General features: G+C 46.2%; 1 protein-coding gene and 1 pseudogene across 2 annotated transcripts in view; one reads left to right on the forward strand and one right to left on the reverse strand.

Annotated features, from left to right (window-relative positions):
* Positions 1–25,868, reverse strand: part of RBAK (RB associated KRAB zinc finger) — an 813,856-nt gene that overhangs the window by 244,271 nt on the left and 543,717 nt on the right. The window lies entirely within an intron of this gene.
* LOC309854203 (speedy protein E4-like) lies at positions 2,445–6,746 on the forward strand (annotated as a pseudogene). Its single transcript has 6 exons — positions 2,445–2,559; positions 3,055–3,252; positions 4,126–4,183; positions 4,668–4,753; positions 6,265–6,433; positions 6,618–6,746. The product of its transcript is annotated as a speedy protein E4-like (transcript).

Consider the following 25,868-nt stretch of genomic DNA (forward strand, 5'->3'; position numbering starts at 1 on the left):
TTTTTTAACCTTCTGTTTCTCTGAGTTTGACTTTTTGTTGTTTTTTAAGATTTCCCATATAAATGTTACCAACAGTATTTGTCTTTCTACGTCAGTCTTATTTCATTCCACATAATGCCCTCAAGGTCCATCCATGTTGTCACGAATGGCAGGATTTCCTACTTTCTCACCTCTATACAAATACCAATCTACAGCTCCCTGTGTATGGACCTCACATCCTCTTTATGCCCGCCTCCGTTGACGGACACCAGGGTAGTTTTCCTATCTCGGCTATTGTGAGTAAAGCTGCAATGAACACAGGAGGGCAGATAGTTCTTTAATATCCTGTTTTCATTTCCTTTGGTTGTATCCCCGGCCATAAGAGTGCCAGATTATATGGTACTTCTGTTTTTTGGAGTTTGTTCGTTTGGTTTTTTAAAATCTTTGGAGAAACCTCCATATTGTTTTCTGGGTGAACTGGTTTGACTTTATTTCTGCTTGGACTGGGCACCTTAGCTATCCGTAAGTTTGATCGAAGTGCAAAATAAAACTTGAGGCACATCCCGAATTAAAGATGTGTTTCTCATCCAAGTTCAAACAATGGATCGAAAGCAATGCTTAGCCAAAATGTGGACACAATACTGGCGTCCATCAACAGATGGATGGGTAACGTAAAAATGTATGTATCACTGTTCTTATATGATTGTGAAAGGAACATGTTAAAATGCAAACATACACACACACAGAATGGATATTATTCATCTTTAAAAAGGAAGGAATTCTGTCACACACTATAACACAAAGGAGCTTGGAAGACATTTTGTTGAATGAAATAAATCAGAAACATACGCATAAAATACTGCATGATTCTACTGATAGGAGCTATCTGAAATAGCCCAATCTCTAGAGACAGAAAGGGGAATGGTGCTTGCCAGGGGCTGGGGGAGGGGAGAACGGGGAGTTCTCCTTCAGTGGGTGCAGAGTTTCAGTTTCAGGGAAGACGAAAAAGTTCTGGAGAAGGATGGTGCTGATGGTCGCACAGAGACCCGAAGGTGCATACTGCTACCAAATCATACCCTCAAAAATGGTTAAAATGGTAAATTTTCAGTCCTGTTATTTTAACACAGGAGGAGAGAGTGAGCAAGATTCAGATGCACAGGTGAGAAGCAGAGGTAGGAGGTAGGAGGTTGGGAAGAGGCTTCCTCTGATGTTAATGGACAGCCGGCCAAGACCTCTGTGACGGCGTCTGCGCTCCCACATGCTTCCCACCTTCTTGGTTAAACAGATTCTGCTTTAAAGGGGAGATTTTTCCATCTAGCCTTTTTGGGCATGTGGCATTTTGTTCATAAGATACACAAGTGGTCCTGAAGTTTCTGGGTCGAGAGTGATACACGGGCTTACAAATTTCAGATGCAGACTAGAGCTGATTAATTGCGATCAAGGAACAGGTTTTGGATGGTCCAGGCACTTCTTAAGTTGTAGACACCGTCTGATTGTGTGAGAACACAGGTACAGTTATCTACCGGTTCGGGTTCCCAAAATGTCTCTTGGGCTCAGAGTTGCCTCAGAGGAGAGCGTGAGTGCTCCCCCACCACTGAACCCCCACCCCCAACACAATGTCAGTAAAACATGGAGCGGAAGAAGTCTACCAAATCAAGCGATTTAAACTAACTTTTTAAAAAGAATTATTTATTTATTTATTTGTCAGATAGAGAGAGAGGGGGAGAGGGAGCGAGTGAGCACAGGAAGAGAGGCAGGCAGAGGCAGAGGGAGAAGCAGGCTCCCCGCCGAGCCAGGAGCCCGATGTGGGACTCATTCCAGGATGCTGGATCGTGACCTGAGCCAAAGGCAGCTGCTTAACCAACTGAGCCACGGAGGCGTTCCATAAACTAACTTTTAATGCCAACAAGTCCATGTACGTGGAACCTTCTTGAAATACTTATGTCTGTCTTGTAAGTTCTTACGTTTCGGCCCATCCCAAATTCCCTTGTCTCTTTCCTCTTTCTCCCACCGGATTGTGCTCTGAATTAGGAATAGGAAGGATGGAGAGAGCCCAACATGTGCCAAGAGGGGAGAGAGCCGGGCATCTGCTGGAGAGGAGTAGAGCGATCCAGACCCCTCAAGGACAGTTTTGGAGGATGGTCCAAGGCTGGGTCGGTGGCTGGAAACAGTCCTTACCTCGAGATCCCAAACTGGACACCAGTGTGGCAGTTACGTGTTTCCCTTCAAACTGGTTGCCAGGCTGGAATGACCTGTGACATCAGAGGCTTCCGACCTTCCTGATTGGAAGGACCAGATTCCATGGTGCTTGGCAGCAGAGGTGGACAACTGTATCTTCACAGACCTTTTCGCCACTCCTGGCTTTGCCCCAGCTTGGAGAAGGGATCACGGGCTTGTGTTCTGTCGGAATTTGCCCAGAAAGGGTCTAGGGTTTCTGGGAGGCCAGAAAGAGCTAGGGAGAAATCATGGCTGATGATCAACCTAATCAACCGCATTCCCAGTCTGAGGACCAGAGTCCCCAGCCTAGCACCTCAGGGTACCCCTTCAATGTGGTGGATGATGAAATCCCAGGACCATCAGGTGAGAAAGGAGGAAGAGGAAGGGACTTGAGAGGCTTGGGTAGTAAAGAGGAATGGATATAAAAGTCAGGAAGGAGTGTCTGCGTAGGGTGTTTGTGACAGGAGAGATCCAGAAAGCCGGGGATTGGAGAAGGAAAGTATAGGAGTTGGGGACAAAACTATAACCATGGAAGGAAAACCCAGGAAGCAGAGAAATAGGGTTAGGAGATGAGGTCCAAAGAGGAGGTAAAGGAAGAGAGGAAATTATGTCATTATTCCCAGGGGAGAAGTTATCTACAATGAAATTTTGAGGATAGGGGTGGTGAAACAGTGCCAAAGATGAATGGGGACAGATGTGTATCAACAAAGGAGAAAGATGGAAAAATGGTTGGGGAGATGTCAATTATCAGTAAGGCTGGAGAGAATGAAGGGGAAGTTGGGGCTCTTGGAGGGGGAGAAGGGGTGGCTGAATTCCAAAGAGAAAAGCCTCATACTGTAGCCTGGTTTCTTCACTCAGCCCCCTGGGTAGACCCCCGCCCCATGCCTGAGTCCCCCACAAGGAAGAGAGGAAGGGATGAGTCAGATGAGGAGACAGGCTCTGGCGCTGAGGACATCTGGGTCGTGGAGTCACTGTGTGGCCTCAAGATGAAGTTGAAGAGACAACGGTTGTCTTCAGTGCTCCCTGAACACCACGAGGTCTTCAAAAAGTTGCTTGGTAAGAAGATCTCCTCCAACCCGCTTCCATTTTCTCTTTAAATTCAAGACGTTTCCAATGGAAAAGAATTTTCCAGTGGAAAAGAATTCTCTGAAGGTTGGTGAGCTCTCCATCCTTGGAGGACTCCATAATGATCCGTCACTGGGGACACATAAAAATGACAGAGGATTAGGTGAGACTTGGAGAAAGGTCTGTACTTGGGATGAGAAGCTTGGTTACAGTTACACTCCTGAGATGTCTTAGTTCTTATTCGTCTTTTGCTTTTTGTTTTGGTTTTTTTTTTTTATATTTTATTTATTTATTTGACAGAGTAGAGAGAGAGATCACAAGCAGGCAGAGGCAGACAGAAAAAGAGGGGGAAAGCAGGCTCCCCAGAGGAGAGAGCCTGATGTGGGGCTCGATCCCAGAACCCTGGGATCATGATGTGAGCCGAAGGCAGAGGCTTTAACCCATGGAGCCACCCAGGTTCCCCTTATTGGCCATTTGACACTAAATGTCCTTGGCTGTGTGTGTGGAGTTGGGCAGGGGGTGTGGAAATGACATGCCATCTTTAGACCCTTATGTCACTGTGGGATGAGAAAATGACAGGGAATGACTGTGGTCTCCGCAGTGGCATGTCTATGCATGATGAGACAGCTTCCCTGTTGACCTCCCATCCAATCTTACAGGTGTGCTCCCTCAGCCTCCCCACGCCGGAAGCCACCAACTTTCCCTGGGCGGTGACTGGTCTTTGCTCCCTTTTGCCCATCAGCCTCACCGCTGACCACATCCTGGAAGTTCCCCAGGAGAGGCATCATTCTCCTCTTTGCCCTGGAACGCTCCCACAGTAACCCCATTTTGCTTGTCAACCTGACCTATGCCCTCTTTTCACAGAGGATCCTGTCATTCAAAAATTTCTGGCCTGGGAAAAAATCTGAGCGTATCCGACAAGGTATCATTGTTCTCCACTCAGATGTGTTCTTGCTCCAACATCTGTCCTGGGGCAGGGCGATGCCTCCAAAACCCTGTCTCCAACCTCATCCTGCCAACACTTCCCGTTGGGGACCTCGTGGTTTCCTGCAGGTCCTCTGGGACCTGAGTCCCAGGCGTGCCCCTCTGGCTGTTGCCACCTTAAGTCCCTTCTCTCTCAGCTCTTGGGTGGGGCACCCCTTGGCTCCAGCTTCTCAGAGACCCTCCAGAGGCCGGCTGTCCTGAAGACAAGCCCTCAGACCAGCACAGCTTGCTATCCTGGGAGCACCATCAACTCTTCCCTTGACTTCTTTGGTTTGCAACCAACCTGTTGACACCAAATAAGCAAATTCACCCAGTCCGTCAAAGCGGGAGCACCTGCTCCAGGCTCATGTCCCCATCCCCCAATGGTTTTCCTCGCCCAGGATGTCACCTCTCTCTGACACTGTGTCTCCTCTTGCCACCAGTATCTCCTGTCTATGGTCATAGCTTACTTCAGCCGTGCTGGCCTCTTCTCCTGGCAGTACCAGCGAATCCATTTCTTCATAGCCCTGTGAGTATTTTTGTCTCATCCCGCAGTACAATTCGCTACCTGGGTGGATTGAGGGGGAAATTGGGACCCTAAACTTTCATCTCCTTTTTTTTCAAACCATTTGTAGCCGTTTATTAAACTACTTTTTTAGAAAAACTGTTGACCCCGTGTGTAAAAACCATAGGATTATAGTATAGTGTTTTTTTAGACTGTTCCTTGTAAACACAAACATCCCTGACGTCAGCCAGGAGAAGCAAACAGAAGACCCTTCTAAGAGGACAGAAGGAAGGAACGGACACGGCCCTGCCCTGAGCAAACAGACTAGCGAAGCAGCCGGTCCTGATCCTCCGTCTGTCCCCTTCCCATGGTGATACCAAGAGTACTTGTTTTTCTCCTAAGCATTCCCAGCACAAATGCCTTGATTCACGCCCCCAAGACATAGCACAGATCTGTTGTGAATGCTTCCGCGGGTGTGTCTTACAACACTGTCCCGAAGCCTGTGGGCGCTATGTGCATGAAGTCCTTCAAAGCTCTGGTCTCCTCCTCCACTCTCCAGGGCCAGTGGTGTTCTGGGTCAAGGCCAGGCTTCCGAGCTTGGATCCAACCCTTTCGTCTTCGTCTGAATTGCTCATCCCCTTGGTGTTTCAACCTTCTAAGGACACTTCCCTCTGTTCCTATATTGCGTTTTCTGTCTAGCTAATTTTGCACCTATACCTGAGGAAAACGACTTGTCCTCAAGGTCAACTTCAACTCCAAAATCTTCAGATGCTCCCCCCTTCCCCGCCCCGCCAACCTCCCTGACTTCCGCACCGCAGCAGCACTTCTGTAAAATCCGAGTGTCATGGAGATTCTGGACTATGGTTATTGCCTATCCACTCACCGCCCCACCCCTCTGTCCCCTTCCCCAATCCCATTAGACTCGATGCCTGCAGGACTTGTCAAGACATTACCACACTCTCAAATACACTGCAGAATTCCTTCTGTTTTGCATAGGTTTAAGTTATGTTGGGACTAGGAGGTGATCAGTATTGCACTTGAACATGAGAAAAAGCATCATTTATTCATTCAACAAATACATATAGAGTACACCTTATGGACCAAGGACATGAGGCAATGGGAAGAGAGGTTCAAGAAGTGCGTGTTGAATTAATGCACCCAATGAACCCAGTCCTGTATTAGTCATTTGGTAGGAAAGTCATGGTTACAGAATAGAATAGGGTCAGCTCCTGCCCATGGGAGATGTATATGGCCTTGCTCTATGGGAAGACAGGTTTGTGCACAAACTAGCTAAAGGGAAGGGGTGGGTGTGGGTGTCACCCCACAGGACATGCCCTCAGGCTTCCCATTGTGTTCCCTCTCCATCCTCAAGCTGGGAGAAGTCTCTGCCCAGCCATGCCTTCTTGATGACTGAGTGGCACTCTGTGACACTGGGTAATAAGCAACCTGTGTCCTTGCTGGGAAGCTGAGCTCAGATGCGGGAGGGGCATCCTTCCCGTCCTGCTCCTGACCAGCCACCTGATGTCTCTCTCCAGCTACCTGGCCAGTGATATGGAAGAGGATAACCAGGCCCCCAAACAGGCCATCTTTTCATTCCTCTATGGGAAGAACCGGTCCGAGCGACCCTTGTTCCACAAACTGAGATTCCAATTTATACGATCCATGAACTGGAGGACCAGGGTGTCCCGAGAAGAGTGTGAAGAGGTAGGTTGGCTGGAGGGATTTGGGGTGTGGGGCCCAGTGGGAGAGAGAGGAGGTGCAGCAAGGGTCATGGGGATTTGGGACCAGAAAGAATTAAGGGTCTGGACGACAGGAGGGAGCAGGTCGGGGGTCGCGGGGGCAGGGCCCATCTGGAAGTTGTGTTCTCATGGGGCCGCTTGTCTTCTAGATCCAGGCTTTTGATCCAGACCTGTGGGTGTGGGGGCGAGACCGCCTCACTCTGATGCCCTAGGTCTCCTAGGGCCATGGAGGCCTGAGGTCATCGGCCTAAGGGAAGGTAGGTCTCTGTCCTCATGGGTCCAGGCACAATGATATCTTGTGTAATGAGGAGATCTGAGGAATCCAGGAGCTGAGCCCACGCTCGTCTCCCTAGCCCCACACGTCAGCCTTCCATGCACTATGAGGTAAAAGCCGTACACGCACTCAGGTCCCAGCCACGAGCTGACAACCCCACAGAGCCATGACTCAGGGAGACGTGTGGAAAACCTTAAGGACCTCAGGAAAACCAGTTTGTCACAGAGGCATGGACTTGGCTGAAATAATTCCATGGAAACCAACTGGGCCCAGATGATAGCTCTGAGGAAATGTTGACTTTCTGTGAAAAGGGAGCAAGTTTCCAATTTTTTCCCCTACATTGTGTTTTTCCTTTTTCTTTCATGCCTCAGAGATATGAATTCTGGGGACTTATTTACAACAAAGTAAATGTCTAACAATAGGCCTTGGATGGAACAGTCTATGTATCCAATAATAAAAGATCAATATGGACTAGCTGTGTGTTCATCCAGATTTGCTTGCGAACACATTGCTTATGTCAGATGGCATCTGTGAGTCCTTTGTGTCCCCTGCCCACTTCTGGATGAGTCTCTCATCTCGTTCCATTACATCTTTCCCCTCAGGTTCACAGTCAAGGAGTTTGTCAGAATGAGTGAACCTTCAGAAATACTAGTTTCAGGGTGCCTGGGTGGCTCAGTGTGTTAAAGCCTGTGCCTTCAGCTTAGGTCATGATCCCAGGGTCCTGGGATCGAGCACCACATCGGGCTCTCTGCTCAGCCGGGAGCCTGCTTCCACCTCTCTCTCTGCCTGCCTCTCTGCCTACTTGTGATATGCCTGTCAAATTAATAAATAAAATCTTAAAAAAAAGATATACTAGTTTTAGCATAGCTTATTGTGATCAGCATGTAGAGTTATGGATTTCGGCAGAGGATTAAGTAAAGATTTGGTTTAAATCATGTGAACTAGTTCTCAGTCCGTTCCGGCTCCCACAATGAAGTACTACATGGCTTTGAGCAACAGACATTTATTTCTCATGGTTTGGAGGCTGGAAGTCTGAGAGCAGGGTGCCGGACCCTTTACAAGGTTGCAGACTAAGTGGGTTCTGAGTTATGTCACTGGGGTCTCTTTTATCAGAGCACTACTGCCATTTTTGATGGCTCCCCCATGGCCAAATCATCCCAAAGAGCTCATCTTATAGCACCATCACCTTGTGGGTTAGGATCTCAAGGTACAAATTTGAGGGAGGTGAAGAGACAAATGTTCAGACCAAGTAGCACTGACCAAATTTAGGACTAGGTGTTATGGTTAAACATTAGGATCTAGGGTTAGAATGGAGGATATGTGGTCTCATGGTTCATGATGTTGATGTTTGCAGTATGGTTCTTTGTTCAGACTTTATGTAGCACAAAAGGACCAAGGTGAGTATCAGGTCTAAACAACATTCTCTCAAGTTTGTTAGTTTGTTTTGTTGTTGTTTTGTTTTTGTTTTATTTTTAAAGATTTTATTTGTCAGAGACAGAGAGAGAACACAGGCAGGGGAGTAGCAGGCAGAGGGAGAAGCAGGCTCCTCATTTGAGCAAGGAGCCTGATGTGGAACTCATTCCTGGGTACCTGAACGGAAGGCAGACGCTCAACCGCCTGAGCCACCCAGGCGACCCTCAAGTTTGCTTTACTCCCTGAGCAGAATCACCTAGAGTCCTGGCTCTCAAGCAGATAACCGGGTGTGACCTTAGGCTCATGAAAAAATTGGGGCGGGGTCAGGATCAACAAAGTCCAAGAGTCATAACTGAAAATGAATTGGGGTTTAGAATGAAGGATTAGAGATAAAGTTGGATTTATGAATTAGTCTAAATTCTGGTTAGACTGACCAAGATGTCTGGAGTGTTGACTCCTTGCGATCTGACTTCCTCTCTTTCTCTCAATTTCAGATCCCTGAGACCGGGGAGACGCAGGTTTACAGCAGGAAATCAATCTAGACACTAACAACAGGCATGAGGAAGGATGAGAGGAGTCTTTTGTACAGATAATCTAGAAGAACCCAAGACCTTATAAAATTAGCTAAAGGGAATTTTCATATTGTACTCCGAGGAGCTGCGAGTACCTATAGGACTCCAGAGAAGGACAATAAGAAACCAGGCTTTTTTTCAGGATCCACCCTTTCCTGGGTCGGTACCAAATATTTCAGATTTTTTTAATTCAAATCTCCCTTGAGGTAGGAGTTGGAGATCCTGTTTTTTATGCATTGGGACACAAACAAGGAGGAGATTACTTCAAAAAAAATATAACGAGAGACAAAGGATTATAATAGCCTAATATTAGGCCGTGAATTTCATTGGTATATTTTGAAAATGTTGTCCTTAGAACTATTTTATTTATTTTTATATTTTATATTTATGTATTTATTTTTAAAAGTTCTGAAATAGTCATAGTTTTCAAAACATGTTCCTACAAAGTTTTGTGATGAGATTACACCTGTAGATAAAATATTGTTGACATATTCGGGATAGGTTTTTGTGTTTTTACTATAGCTATATATCAATTACACTTATAACTAGGTAGGTGATTCCCTCAAGTTGTTATTACTGTAAATGTTTATTTGACATGTAGTCTTCATTATTAAATTGTGGGAATCAGTTGTAATTCTTTTACTTGCCTGGATGACACGTTTGTAAGTTGTTTTATGTTATTTTAGGTTATTAAAGAGGACACTGCAATGTGTCTCTGGAGGAAACATAATAAAGATAAAAGTCTTCAACTTCGTGGTGTTTGTGGTCATCTCAATTGGTCTTAATGTTCACTGTCCAATGATACTCTTTCTTAATGGGGTTGTGATTATTCAGCATTACTTCTTACCTTTGAAAAATAAGTGTAAGTTTTTTGTTAATGAGGATGTGGGGTTTTTTTTTAAGATTTTATTTATTTATTGGACAGAGAGAGATCACAAGTAGGCAGAGAGGCAGGCAGAAAGAGACAGGGGAAGCAGGCTCCCCTCTGTGCAGAGAACCAGATGCGGATGCGGGCGATCTCGATCCCAGGACCCTGAGATCATGACCTAAGCCGAAAGCAGACATTTAACCCACTGAGCCACCCAAGCGCCCTAAGTGTAAGTTACCTTTTATGTAGAAAAAAAAAAAAGAAGGGGCGCCTGGGTGGCTCAGTGGGTTAAAGCCTCTGCTTTCGGCTCAGGTCATGATCCCAGGGTCCTGGGATCGAGCCCCGCATCGGGCTCTCTGCTTGGTGGGGAGCCTGCTTCCTCCTCTCTCTCTACCTCCCTCTCTGCCTACTTGTGATCTCTCTCTGTTGAATAAATAAAATCTTAAAAAAAAAAAAGAAGATAAAGTGAACACTGAGCTTGTGTCTGAAAGCAAGAAACAAGGCAAAGATATTGAGGCAGGAAAAGGGAAAGAAGGAAGATAGAGCTATGGGGACCTAGATAATCTGAAATTCACAAGAAAGGCAACGTGCCTCAGTGAGATTATGCATTTTAGGCGATGATCCATGGCAAGCAGACCCACAGGTGCAAGGGAGCACCCTTCTTTGGAAGAAGGAAAATCTATAGAATGGGATGAAATAGAACAACTGGAAAGAAATGAGGCTTTGGGAGAACTTTCTGAGAAACACAGTAAGATAGGAGGAGCTAAAGCTGTCAAATAACAGAGGCATGGAGAAGAAAGAGTTAATGGCAGGAATCCTGAATATTGGAGGAAACCATCTTGGGAGATGGTAGCACCAGAGAATACTGGGGCTGTCTCAAATACCAAGCTTCAGTGTCCGCGGGAAGCATCCCATGGATGTCTTGGCACATAGATGCATATCACCCGTCATGAAGCTCACCTGAGCTTGGTAACCAGAGTTTTTATTGGGGTTTCATTATGCAAGTGTGATTAACTCCATCATTGGCCATACCTCGAACACAGTCTCCAACTCTCTTCCTTCCCGTAGAGATTGGGCTGATATCAAGTGGTTCAAAGCCCCACCCCTGTTGGGGTTCCTGGTATGGCTGGCCCTATCCTGACTCATCTCACCAGCACAAACTCAAGTTTGGTCCACGGGGCCCAGTGAGAGTTACAAACACTCCTATCACTCAGGATACCAAAGATGTAGAGGTTCTCTCCCAGGGAGCAAGGAAGGAGAGGTATCTGAAAAATTATTTATACAACACACTGGCTACGGTAGGAGATTGGCAAAACTCAGGTGGTCAGGGAAGGTAACAGTTTGGGGACAGATCTATCACAGGAGATGTTGGAGAAGTTGAACAAATAAGGATTGAAATAATGGGGTCCTCATGGGGATTTGGAATAGCTTGGGAGATGTGAGATATTTAGGAGATGAACACAGCACTCTAGAGGAACAACAAGCAATGGAGTAAAGAGAAACCAAAGGGAAAATTGTGTGTTTGTGTGTGTTGGGGTTGGGGTTGGGGTGCAGTTCTGATAAATGAGATGAACTCCTAAGCCTGGAGCAATTTCAGAAAGTGAAACCACCAAGGTCAGAAGAGCCACACGGACATCAGCATCTGATTACAGCAGCTCAAGGAGAGGGATGGCATTCAGAATTGGGACACAGTTGATGGACTGGGAACAGCAGAGGCTAGATTCTGCAGACACGGAAACAAAGAGGAGAAACAGTATGGCAGCTTGGAAACAGATATAACACATGAGACACCTAGGACTTAAAATGTATATTTAAGAAGCTTTAGGTCTCTGCAAGGTGGCAGGTAAAGGCAGATTAGGAAACAACTCAAATGAGGAAAGACCTGAATGAAAAGGCAGAAGAAACAGGACGGTGGATGCACATAATAAAGCAGTAAACAACAGGCAAGAAAGCAAACAGTCCGGTGACTGATGCCAGGTGAGAACTGGGAGTGCTTGGGAACACTGGAGCAGAACATGGTGGTTTCAGCCTGAACACCTAGAGAAACTGAGATCAGGACGAATCCAGTTGAAGAGAAGGGGGAGCCGAGGCTGCTGAGAAGGGGGTGAAGCTTAAGAGACTTGGAGGATAAAGAGAGGGACCAGCTGAGAAAGTGGGAGAGGCGAGAGGCCACCGAAGGCTGAGAAGGAATACGGATCCAGGGAGGTGGTTCGGAAGTGTGAGCTGATGGCAGAAGCACGTGTGGCTCCCAGAGCACAGAAGAGTCAGAGCAGCCAAGCTTCTGGAACCGGAAAGCATCCAGGGCTATAGGTGGCCGCTGAGGGGAGGTCAAAAGGCAGCAACAGCAAAGTTCAGCCACACAGCAGAGGAGCAGCGGGCTTGTCCTGAGAAGCAGGAGTGATGGAAGAAGTCCAGTGCCTGGAGATGGAAAAGTAGGAGAGTGGTGGGGATCAGGGGTGTGATGTGGCTCAGTCAGTGAAGAAGCTGCCTTGGCTGAGGTCATGATCTCAGGGTCCTGGGATCGAGCCCCGCATGGGGTTCTCTGCTCAGCAGGGAGCCTGCTTACCCCCACCCTCCACCTGCCTCTCTGCCTACTTGGGATCTCTCTCTCTGTCTGTGTCAAATAACTAAGACAGAGTGACAAACAAGGAGGAGCTGCTTTGTGAAGGGGAAACACGGAGAAAACTAGAAAGAAATAGGAGCAGGGACTCAGGAAGAGTCCCGCGGGCAACTCCGGGGCGCCTGTCTCAGTAGCTACTCCCATTCTCTCAGCTTCTCCCTCAGCAGGCAGCCACGTTCCCTCTACCTCTACTCTCATCCTAGATAAGGCGGGATTGTCTTTTTCTTTTCAGTTTTCCCCTTTATTTCTCCTTTCCTTCCTTTCTCTTTTACTTCCCTCTCCCTTCCTTTTCCCTTCCCTACCTTTCCCTCCCCTCCCCTTGCCTTTTTTAAGTGTGGCTTTTTCGAGACGTCCCCTAACTTGTAGGCTCTTGAACTCCTTCTGTTTTGCATAGGTTTAAGTTATGTTGGGACTAGGAGGTGATCAGTATTGCACTTGAACATGAGAAAAAGCATCATTTATTCATTCAACAAATACATATAACGTACACCTTGTGGACCAAGGACATGAGGCAATGGGAAGAGAGGTTCAAGAAGTGCGTGTTGAAGTAATGCACCTAATGAACCCAGTCCTGTATTAGTCATTTGGTAGGAAAGTCATGTTTACAGAATAGAACAGGGTCAGCTCCTGCCCATGGGAGATGTATATGGCCTTGCTCTATGGGAAGACAGGTTTGTGTGCAAACTAGCTAAAGGGAAGGGGTGGGTGTGGGTGTTCCCCCACAGGACATGCCCTCAGGCTTCCCATTGAGTTCCCTCTCCATCCTCAAGCTGGGAGAAATCTCTGCCCAGCATGCCGTCTTTTTTTTTTTTTTAATTTTTATAAGCATATATTTTTATCCCCAGGGGTAAAGGTCTGTGAATCACCAGGTTTACACACTTCACAGGACTCACCAAAGCACATACCCTCCCCAATGTCCATAATCACACCCCCTTCTCCCAACCGCCCTCCCCCCAGCAACCCTCAGTTTGTTTTCTGAGATTAAGAGTCACTTATGGTTTGTCTCCCTCCCAATTCCATCTTGTTTCATTGATTCCTCTTCTACCCACTCAAGCCCCCATGTTGCATCACCACTTCCTCATATCAGGGAGATCATATGATAGTTGTCTTTCTCTGCTTGACTTATTTCGCTAAGCATGATACGCTCTAGTTCCATCCAGAGGTGTGAAAAAGACACTTCCACGGAAGAAAAAGGCAACCTACAGGATGGGGAAAATATCTGCCAATCATGTTTCTGGTAAAGCCTCATTCTAGAATACAGAGAGAACTCTTCAAACCCACCCAACAACAGAAACCAACAAGATTCAAAATGGGCCAAGGACTGGAACAGACATTTCACAAAGACGACACACACGTGTCCAAGGAGCATGTGGGAAGATGATCAACGTCACCAGCCATTAGGGAAATCAAATCAAAGCCACAGTGAGTTACCACCTCCCGTCCCTTAGCATGGCTACTACCAAAATGCCTGCAAATAACACGTGTTGGAGAAATCAGAACCCTCATGCACTGTCGCTGGAATGCAAACTGCGGGAGCCACTATAGCCAGGAGAGCTCCTCAAAAATTAAAAATAAAGCTGGCATTAATTTCCCATATGATCCAGCAAGTCCACTTTTGGAGACACGCTTAAAACAATCAGAAGTAAGGTCTTAGAGAGGAATTTATACACCCATGCTGCATCATGCCCAATAGCGAAAATGCAAAAGTGACCCAAGTGTCCACTGACAGATAAAGAGACAAGCAGAATGCAGGCCACACATACAATGCAAGCAATATTCGGACTTAAAAAGAAGATTCTGGCATCTGTTCCAACATGGATAGACTCTGAAGACACGATGCTCAGAGAAACAAACCAGTGACAAAAAGACAAACACTGGATGAGTCCACTTAGGTGCTGAGAATAGTCACAATCAGAGCGACAGAGAGGACAACACTTGCAGGGGACAGGGGGAGTTGAGGTATTACTCTGTAATGGGGATGCAGCTTCAGTTTTACAAGATGAGAAGTGTTCTCGAGACGGATGGTTGGTGGTGGTTGCACAAGCACATGAAAGTACTTCATGCCTGTGAGCTGTATGTTTTAAAGGTAAAATGGTAAATTTCATGTTACATGTAACTTATCACAATTTAAAAAAAAAGGAAGAAAAAAACTGAAGTAGTGTCTACCTGCATTTCCCTAGTCCCGAAACTTCTAGAGCTCTGCAGTCATCCCCTCCGTAAAGAAAAGAGTGAAATGGGATTATTAGTGAAGTATATTCACACGAGCTATCAGGAATTCCTCTCTCAAAAACTGAAATATTTAAAAAAATCTAGAATCATCAGCTAATTGCGGAAAACGGTGTGAATTAAAGATAGGTGTCAAGGTGAGCAGCTAAACTATGACAGAACCAATTTCATAAAGGAAACAACTTCTATTGATTTGTATTTTTCAATAAATTTAGCAGGACACGGTTTCCAAATAATGAGAACATTCTCCAAAAAATAGCCAGCAGAGATTACTTAGAAATTAAAGATCAAATTGTTGAATCTTTTTAAAAACCCCCAAGTAAGAGACTTACGTAACAAATGGGACACAGAATATCTAATTTAGGAATTGTCTCCGATAACAAGAAATTGAAATGATGAAATAAAGCTTGAGATACAAAAGCCAGATCGAACAGATTCCACTTTCAGAAAGAGAAAACTAGAAGGACGAACACAAAGAATCAAAGGCAGAACAAAAAATGATACGTGAGCTGAAGAATCACACAAGCCTTCACGACACAAGGGGCCATTCAATTTGCAAACAAGAATACTGGGGGGGGCGGAATACAGATCTACAAATTTCCCAATAAAATGTCCCACACCAAAAAAATGGAGGAAAAAAAATGCCTAAAAAGTTACAGGTGGGGGGAAAAAACACCACTGACCCTGGAACCTGCCATTCTACTTCTGACCTGAGAAAAACCCTTGGACAACTGTCCACGGCTTGTGAAAGAAAAAGAATTTCAAACCCAGAACTGTATGCCAAACCAAGCTATCATTTCGGCCTCCAGATATCAGAATCTTGCGAGAAAGTAGGACAACTGATTATCACAGGAGACACTTTCCTCAAAATGTTCAAGATATCCTCTGCCGGAAGCAAGCGAGAGGGCCACCCCAGAGGTCCATGGGGATGCTGGAGCCTCCTGAAGGGGGTGTTTCCGATGCCACTGCTGCAAGCAGTGGTGCTCCGGACTGCCGACACACGACTCCTGTTTCAGAAGAAAAGTGCTCAGCAGACGCGTCCCATCACCGTGTTTACAAAACATGTATCAACACAGGGTTTTCTACCCATGACGGAGGTGCCACAGCCGAGACTGCCCGAGACTAAAGGAGTTGAGCCAACAGAAAATCCACAGCAGGACACTGTAGTCGATCCGGGCCAAGTGAGCTGATGAACTGCCACGGAGAGTCACAACTTTTTGGGTTCAGTGAGTCCACAAGGCAAGGATGGGAGGGGTCAGAAGACTGACCACGTGATCAGCACGACGGCTTGATACCACTCGTATCAACACCAACATCCAAAACGAGATGTCAGCAAACGGAATCGAACACCAGAATGAAAAAAATAATATATGATCTCTAAGTGGTGCTTATGCCAAGAATACTGACTCGTTCAATCTTCGGAAATCCATTCATGTAATAGGCTACTCTAATATGGCTAAGAAAACACTTTTATCACCACTAAGAAGCTGAAAAAGCCTCTGACAATGTTCAAAATACATACCTGATATAAAAAACCCTCAAGAAACTAGGAGTGGATGCTTCACTAGCATGAATGTGTGTATACACACACACTCTCATACCCAAATACACAGAGTATGTGTGATACATGTACAATCTGAATCACAGGAGAGCACACACAAGTTACAGAGACACAGCTGCACAGGCACGGGCATGTTTACGCAGTCTTCTCAGTTCTCAAGTCAGGGTTTTACTTAATGGACAAACGTAAGAGACAATCCCAGTAAGGTCAGGAACGAGGCAAAATGTTCACTGCCTCCAGCTGGAGAAAACAACTAGGCATATGAATCAACAGAGAGAGTAAAACTATTTCTATTTGCAACGGATATGCTATACCCCAAAACTCAAGAGAATCAACAACAAAACCAACTCAATGAAAGAACAGTGTTACATAAAATCAGGATATACAAAGCAACAGGCCCGGGGGAGCCTGGCTGGCTCAGCTGGAAGAATGTGTAATTCTTTATATTATTTTATTTTTTTTAAAGATTTTATTTATCCATCTGACAGAGATCACATGTACGCAGAGAGGCAGGCAGCGAGAGATGAAGGGAAGCAGGCTCCCTGCCGAGCAGAGAGCCCGATGTGGGACTCGATCCCAGGACCCTGGGATCATGACCTGAGCCGAAGGCAGAGGCTTTAACCCATTGAGCCACCTAGGCACCCCAAGAATGTGCAACTCTTGATCCCAGGGCTGTCAGTTTGAGCCCCAAGTTGCAGACTTAAATAAACTTACAAAAGAGAAAGGAAGAAAGAAAGAAAAAGAAAATTATTTTTAAAAAACTCAAACAAACCCAACAGCCCTTGTTACATTAACAGACTAAGAAGATATAATTCAAGCATATACACAGTTCATGGAGTAACAGAAAAGATAAAAGCGTTAACAAGAAATGTACAAAATCTATACTAGGAAAGCTTTAAAACACTCCTGAAAGGCACAGAAGCACACCTGAAAAAAAGGAATGATGTTCTTTGTTCCTGGATGGGTCAACACTAAGATATAAATCACTCTGCCCTCAATTACTTAACAGATATGTGAACCCAACAAAAATACCAAAAGCTTTCTTCCTTGAACTATGTGAGCTGGCACTAAAGTTCATATGAGGGCAGAAAAAATCAAGAACTAGGAAAATCTCCGGAAAAAAAAAAAACAAAAAACAAAAAACAAAAAAAAAGCTGTATAGGGGGCCTAATCCCTACCAGATTTAAAACACAACCTTTATGATTAAAAGGGTTCGGTGTCAGCATGGGGATGGAGATAGGTCAGTGGAACAGAGCACAAAGTCTAGAAGTAGACTTGTATGATTACATGACATATCACGAGGACCTGTGATATTATAATACATTATAAGAATCCACTGATTTTTAATGAACAGTGTTAGAGGAACTATAGTCATTTGGGCATGAATGAAACTGCATCCATACTCCACACCATGAAAGAAAAAAGTCCAACTGGATCAGTGATCTAAATATAAAATATTAAACCGCACAGAAAAAAAAAAAATGGGTGAATTTTCCTATAACCCAATGTGGGGAAAAGTTTCTAACTATGATTCAAAATACAGGCAGGCATTAGGACTGCTTTCAACAAAGACAGACAAGAATCAGATTTACCCTGCCTCCTGAAAGGACACCAAAAAACAGAATATACAAAGCAGTGGCTTTGTTTTTTTATTATCTTTTTTAAGATTTTATTTATTTATTTGACAGACAAAGATCACAAGTACGCAGAGAGGCAGGCAGAGAGAGAGGGGTAAGCTCAATCCCAGGGGCTCAATCCCAGGACCCTGAGATCATGACCTGAGCCAAAGGCAGAGGCTTTAACCACTGAGCCACCCAGGTGCCCTCAAAGCAGTGGCTTTTAAGACACGGATCTTGAAGCAATAAAGGGCAGCAATGAAGAACAGGAATCAGAGATAGGATATCAACAAGGAGAGGCCTCTGGTTACTGCCCTGAGAGTTCCCAGCCCTGGAGCAGGGAGGGAGAACCGAGAAGAGGTGAGGAGGGTTGACAAACTGGGGGAAACATGCAGGGAAGGACAAGCCACCACAGAAAATGACACATCTACTGAAATGGGCCTAGAACTGACCCAGATGTTACAAGTGGCACTGATCATTAAAATAGTTTATTACCGTATTCCTTATGTTCAAAACATCTGAGAAGGAACAGGAAAGACATTTAAAAAGACTCAAACTAGGGACGCCTGGGTGGCTCAGTTGGTTGGACGACTGCCTTCGGCTCAGGTCGCATCCTGGAGTCCCCGGATCGAGTCCCACATCGGGCTCCCAGCTCCATGGGGAGTCTGCTTCTCCCTCTGACCTTCTCCTCGCTCATGCTCTCTCTCGCTGTCTCTCTCTCTCAATCAAATAAATAAATAAAATCTTTAAAAAAATAAAAATAAAAAAAATAAAAAGACTCAAACTGAACTTCTACAAACAAATACTACAATGTCTGAGAAAGTTAACACCCGACTAGATTAACACAGCACCAAAAAAAAGATCAGTGAACACGAAGAACAGCAACAGGAGCTTTTATAAAATGAAACACACAGAGAAAAAGGAATTGGAAGAGAACAAAGAATATCAGTGAGTTGTGAGACGACTTCAAGCTGCGTAACACACACGGAAAAGGAGTCGCTGAGGACAGATGGAGGGAGGTGGGGGGAATATTTGAAGGAATACGGTCAAAAATTTCCCAAAGTTGATGAAAATCATAAACACAGATCCAAGAAGTTCAATGACCCACAAGCACAGAGACCGGAGGAAAGCAATACCAAGACACAGCATAACCAAACAGCTCAAAACCAGGGATAAAGAGAAAAGTTCAAAAGCATCTAGAAGAAAAACCAAAAACCACAGGACAAACGTAGGAATGGAGAGGATGACATCACATTTCTCTTGGGAACAATGGAAGTGGGAAGACAGTAGGGGAACACATCTGATGTACAGGAGAAAACCCAGCAAAGCTCCCCTGAAACTGTAAGATTTTTTTTTTTTTAAAGATTTTATCTATTTATTTGACCGACAGAGATGAAAGTAGGTAGGGAAGCAGGCAGAGAGAGAGGAAGGGAAGCAGGCTCCCCGCTGAGCAGAGAGCCCGATGTGGGGCTCGATCCCAGGACCCTAGGATCATGACCTGAGCCGAAGGCAGAGGCTTTAACCCACTGGGCTGCCCAGGTGCCCTGCTCCCCTGAAATTAAAGCCAAGGCAAAAATAAAGGACTTTTCTGACTTTTCTGAGCTGAAAGATTCAGCAGTAGCTTAAAGTGTCCCAAAATCCAGAAAGAACTTATCAAACTCAACATCCCAAAACCAAATAATCCAGTCAAGAAATGGGCAGAGGACATGAACAGACACTTTCCCAAAGACAGACCTAGGTCCAAATGCATGTGCCTTACATGCAAAGATGCACAACGTCACTCATCATGAGGGAAACACAAATCAAAACACAAATCAAAAAGAGATCCCACCACACAGCTGTCTCAATGGCTAAACTCAACAACACAAGAAGCAACAGGGGTTGGCGAGGATGCGGAGAAAGGCGAACCTCGTGCAGTGCTGGGGGTAATGCAAGCAGGTGCAGCCCCTCTGGAAAACAGTATGGCAGTTCCCCAGAAAGTTGAAAATACAAATACCCTACAATCCAGCAATGACACTCTAGGTTAGGAATTTACCCAAAGGATACAAAAATACAGACTCGAAGGAGAACCTTCGATGTTTTTGGAACCCCGATGTTTAGAACAGCATGATCCACAAAAGCCAAACTACAGCAAGAGCCCAAATGTCCCCCGACTGAGGAATGAAGACGATGTGGTGTATATATACAATGGATTATTACTCAGCCATCAAAAAGAATGATATCTTACCATTTGCAATGACCTCGATAGAACTAGAGGGTATTATGCTAAGCGAAGTAAATCAGTCAGAAAACGACAAATTTCATACGATTTCACTCACATGATTCATAAATTTGGGATTTAAGAAACAAGACAGATGAACATATGGGAAGGAACAAAAGAGGAGAGGGGAATTAAACCATAAGAGAACACGATGAGGGGTGATGGAGGGATGTGGGTGGGGTTGGGCTAGATGGGGGATGGGCATTAAGAAGATGTTTTGATGAGCACCAGGTGTCCTATGTAAGGGATGATTCACTGACCTCTCCTCTTGAAACTAATATTGCACTGTAAGCTCACTCATTAAAATTTACATAAAAAATTGAAAAAGAAAAAGAGAACAACTAGAGGTGTTGAAGGAAGTCCTTCAGGCAGAAGGAAAGTAAGAGCAGATAAAAATCTGTATCTACATAAAGAAATGAAGAGTACCAGAAATGGTAGCTAGGCTATTTTCTTATTCCTTAAAAAATAAGTATTTGCTTAAAAATCACTAGTCCTATGGGCTTGATTCTACCTGTAGGAGTAAAATGACACAACAGTGTGGTGACCCAGCGGGGAGCAATGGAATGCATTCCATGCAATACATTCTAAGCAATAAATGGTACCTTACCTGAAGATAAACTGTGATGAATTAAAAGTTTCATACTATGAATTGCAAAGCAATCACAAATAACAACTGTGTTAGAGCTAACAACCGCACACAAGACGTAAAATGGGATCATAAAAAATACACAATCAAAAGGAAGACAAAAGCAGGAGAAAGAAACAAATCCAACAGTAGATGTCCGATGGATCTGACTGTAATTACGTCACCGCTAATCTTGACCAAAACATTAGGGAGAGGGGTGAGGACGAAACCGGGATGCTGAGAATTGAAACGGGAATGAGAGGAAGAATATATTTGCTAACGAACACTTTGCTGGGATGCCTGGGTGGCTCAGTGGGTTAAAGCCTCTGCCGTTGGCTCAGGTCATGATCCCAGGATCCTGGGATCAAGCCCCACATCTGGCTCTCTGCTCAGCAGGGAGCCTGCTTTCCACCCCCCACTTGTGATCTCTGTCAAATAAATTAGTAAAATCTTAAAAAAAAAAAAAAAGAATACTTTGCTTTATTATTTACTGCACAACCCAAATGAACAGTAACAGAAGCATCTTAAGGATGGGCAGGCCATTCCCTCAGCCTTAGCTTTTATCCCTGCATCAAACAGGAACAATGAAAACAGGTCTTCTTGGATCACCGAAGTTTGCTCACCCAGCAGGCCCTCGGTTTAGATAAGCTACATGCATGAGCCATATGTTGCAATATTTAATGGTTGTTATTAGAAAAGCTACCCATAACTACATCAACTCCCACAAAGACATTTTCTCAAATCCCAGGAAATCCTGAAAACCCACAAGTAACGAAACAGTCCATTCAAATCATGTAACGGGCGGCACTCTCCTTTTCTGAGACTGTCAGGAACATCAGTCATGTGTTTGCTCTACCCCCACAGCCCTGAGGTAACCTACTATCTGCACACATGAACTCAGAAAAAGACTCTGGGTGCTGATATGACCCCCTAATAATTGTACTTTACATGACATTGTCTCTTATTTCCACATTCCCATTTTAAAATCTGAATCCAGGGGCACCTCGGTGGCTCAGTGGGTTAAGCCTCTACCTTCGGCTCGGGTCACGGTTTCTGAGTCCTAGGATTGAGCCCCACACCGGGTTTTCTGCTCAGCAGGAAGCCTACTTCCTCCTCTCTCTCTGCCTGCCTCTCTACTTGTGATCTCTCTCTCTCTGTCAAATAAATAAAATCTGAATCCATATAACCCTTCTGAAATGCATTACAAAGCTAAGCAAGAGAACATATACAAAGACAGGAAAACTCACCTGGGATTCGTTCATTCTCTGCTGCTCTTGGAAAAGCATACAGACTGTTAACGGCTGACCTAGGGAAGCAGAAGAAATAATAGAAATCACGGGTAATGCAGCTTGCCGAGGTGGGAACATCCTGTGTGAGAACCACCAAAGAAAGCTCCTATCCTGTGAACACTCAGAAGGGCCTAAAAATGTGAGAAAAGGAGAAACATCAGAGTAGAGCTGTTGTCACTCCCACATATCAGGAGGTGATTAGCAGGTTTCTCTCATTGGTTAATATAAACACCCATTAATTTTTCAAAGAGGTTGCCTTCTTTAAATTAATGTTGAAAAGAAAACCCTCTTACACTGTTCACGCATTCTTTGTGACTATTCAAACTGCTGAACATCACGGTATCCACAGGAACAGAAAACACCAGCTCTCTGAAGTGGGATCAACGTGCATCAAGGCATACTTTTGTTTTTACATGAGATCACTTAACTCCGTTATCGCTACACTTAAGAATCTTTTACTAAAAAAAAAAAAAAAAATCCGAAACAGAGAGAACAGAACCGGGGCGCAGGAGCTGAGTCCTGCGAGCATGCCTACCTCCCGACGCCAACACCCAGAACAAGCCCCCTCCCATCTCAGGCCGTCTCCTCCTGTCAACTCCTCCACGAACGCTGGGTCAGCCCTACACTGGGGGATGCCCCAGGGCACAACCCAGCGGGGTCAGCACATGCTCCTGCGCGCTTACAGACGCGTCTGGAAACTGGACAGGGAACCAGGGGAGCAAGGGGTCGGGGGGGGGGGGCGGGAACCCCCTGCGCTCCCGGGAAACGTCGAGTCCCACGAGTCTCCAGTCCCGGGGGAGTGCCCAACCCTCCAGGTCCAGCCGCTCGCGCTCTCTCGCCGCCCCGCCCCCCGCAAGACCCGCAAGCGCACGACCTACCACGTCGGGACACGCCGAGCTGCCCCGAGGCTCCAGAGGACTCCGGGGCGGGGGCTGCTCCTCCTCCACCTCCCGGGGCCGCCGTTCCCGCGGAGCCGGCTCTGGGCCCACGGGCAAACTCACTTCAGATCGACGACCTTCCCGGGGCCCGAATCGGTCTCTAAGGGCCTCCCCGTCCCGCGGGCGCAGACCGGCCGAGCCCGGGCCGAGCCGCCCTGCTCCGTCGCCGCCGCCACGGCCAGACCCCTCCGGCCCAGCCCGCGGGCTCCGGGGCTCGAGCTCGAGAGTCCCCGCTCGAGCCTCCGCCCGGCCTGCGCGGAGCCGCGCCCGCACAGCTCCGTGCCCGCTGGATGCCGGCGCGACCGGACAGCGTGCAGCCCCGTAGGCCCCGGGACCCTTGCCCGCCGGAGGCCAAAGCCTGGGAACCACGGCGAGCGGTGACCTGGGCACGGGCAGGAAGCGAGAGCAACGCGGCAGTACTACGCGTGCGCGAACACGCACACTGGCCGAGCTGCACATGCGCAGGACGGAGGCGGTGGTGCACCTGTTGGAGCCCACTTGGGAGCCCATTAAATACCCGACCTCTGTTTCCCGTGAGTCCAAGCGCCCACATGTTAGGGGACGCCTCGAAAGTCTCCACCCTATCTGGTGCTTTAGAGGCGCTAAGCTGAGACTTGACCTCTGGGACCAGGGTCCGGATTTCCCACTTGCCTTTGCTCCTTTTAGGGATCAAGGAAAGGGGTCACCTCGAGTAGTGGGCTGTGTTTACGTCCTGGATCTCTGGTCCTTTCCTTGCCCTGAGATCTATTGGGTTGGCACTGAGATTCCCCACAGCAGGAGAGGACAAGGAAAGGGTGTATAGTATGCACATCACTGAAATATTACAAGTTTCACTAAAACACTGGTCTACAATTAATATCCAGTCATGACATTAGATATTATCATCCATGGGCACATGGTTTCTCCAAGAAAGGGGAAGAAAATAGAAAACTTAGCTTGTCCAGATTATACAACGAATGCATGAAAACTGTAGAACAATCAGAAATCACGCACAAAAAAAACAAACAAACCCAGATACCCGAGATCTTGCGCATCAAAGAGAATTATGTGTATGTTAGCTGAAAATGTCATTTTTCAAAAATGGGACCATAAGGACGATGCTTTATCAGTATTTTTTGGTGAGATGATGTAATCTTTTTCTTAGCCAATTGCTTCTTAACCAGTAGCGGGTGGTGAGGATTAAAAGTAAAATCTCCTGCCATCCAAGAAATCCTCTCTGCAACTATAGAAATAAGGACAACCACGCTATTGTTTTTTTTTTTTTTTAAGATTTATTTTAGAGAGAAAGAGACAGAGCAGGGGGAGTGGCAGAGGGAGAGCTAGAGAGTGAATCCTCAGTCGACTCTGTGCAGAGTGTGGAGCCCCATGCAGGACTCGATCCCACAACCCTGAGATCTGGTCCTGAACTGAAAACAAGAGTCCCCCCACTGACTGAGCCACCCAGACTCCCCTGTTCTATTGTTAAATAACCATTAAACCAGACTGTGTTGCATGTCACAGGCGAACTACTAACAAGACAGCAAGGAGAAAAATGAACCTCGCCTTTTCAATCAGCTCGGCAGATACAATCCATTACCTAGAAGTTCTCCAGCAAAACAATACACCTGTTTCAGGGTCACAGGATTTGCCAGCGGCATTTGCTATAAGTTTTTCATTGTTCATCCTAAATGTACCTTGTCATCTTGGTGCCCATCCGTGCCAGTTGTCTCTGTCCAAAGGAAAAAGAAAACTACTTACCCATTTCTGACAAACAGGTCCTTAAAGCTCAGAGCTAGGTGTCTAGGGCCCACCCTTAACTCTCCTGGTGACAGAGAGACACTACCTTCCTTGAGGTTTACATTTCAAAGAGATGGCTCCGAGGCCCTTAAGAACAACCATCCCCTGTTACCATGCTAGCAAGAAAATGGTTTAGCTTCTAGGAGACTTAGATACATACAAAATCCACAGAGGAAGTTTTCTCCAGGTAACACTCGTTCCAAAGGTAATAGTACTGATTTATGCTAATGATGGGCACATAACCCATTCCTGATTTCTCTCACTGAGGAGTTGCATCAAACTAATCCTGCACAAAAGGAATGCTTCTCCGGAAGGTGCTCTGTCCGCCCTGGCTGTGGCTGTGTAGCCCGGAAGTCCTGCCCAGCTCTTGCTGCTAGCAAGTGTGGTCTGCGCCCGAATTCCCACCAACAGACTTCTCACCAACAGAAGGCTGGAATTCATGAGAGGTGACCACACTTCCCCTAGGCCCGAGACTGGAAAACCTCCAGGCACATTTCTTCTGTGTTCTTTTCCATTTTCGGCAGGTAAAGGAAGGAAGCTATGCTGAGCACCTTGGGGAAGACAGGCAGAGCCCCCGCCTGCCCCGTCTATTGGGTCCTGGCCTCCGGCCCTTGTCTCCCCCATAGGCACTGACCTGCTCACCTGAATCCTGGGACACCCTCCTGCCTCTCTGTCCACTCTGGTTCTCTGCCTGTGAACTCTGGCTGTCATGCCCCCCTCCCCCTCACCACACAACTTGTCCCTGCAACTCAGAGACATCCTGGGCACCCCCAGGACCCCTGCCACATACCTCAGCCTAGATAACTCTCTGGGCGGTGAACTGGAAGCTCTTGGGGGCTCCCTCCTCTCTCCAAATGACTAAAACCTGTCATTTCATATATTCATATATTTCCCCCTCCTAGAAACTTCTTTAAGCAGGGAAAGCAAATCTGAACCCTGTGATTCTGTCTGGGACAGAAGTACCAGATCTGCACCATTTTTTTTATTTTTTGAGATTTTATTTGTTTATTTGACAGACAGAGATCACAAATCGGCAGAGAGGCAGGTAGAGAGAGGGGGGGCAGGGGAGCACCCTCCCTGGTGAGCAGAGAACCTGACATGGGGCTCAATCCCAGGAACCTGGGATCATGACCTGAGCCAAAGACAGGGGCTTTAACCCACTGGGCCACCCATGCGCCCGTGGACCTGTACCTTTAAAAAATATATACATATTATTTATTTATTTGACAGAGAAAGGGCACAAGCGGGGGGCAGCAGAGGGAGAGGGAGAAGCAGACTACCCGCTAAGCAGGGAGCCTAATGCTGGTCTCTGTCCTAGAACCCCAGGGTCAAAACCTGAGCCAAAGGCAGACACTTAACCGA

This window comes from Mustela nivalis (genome assembly GCF_964662115.1).
Source record: "Mustela nivalis genome assembly, chromosome: 19".
NCBI lineage: Eukaryota > Metazoa > Chordata > Mammalia > Carnivora > Mustelidae > Mustela > Mustela nivalis.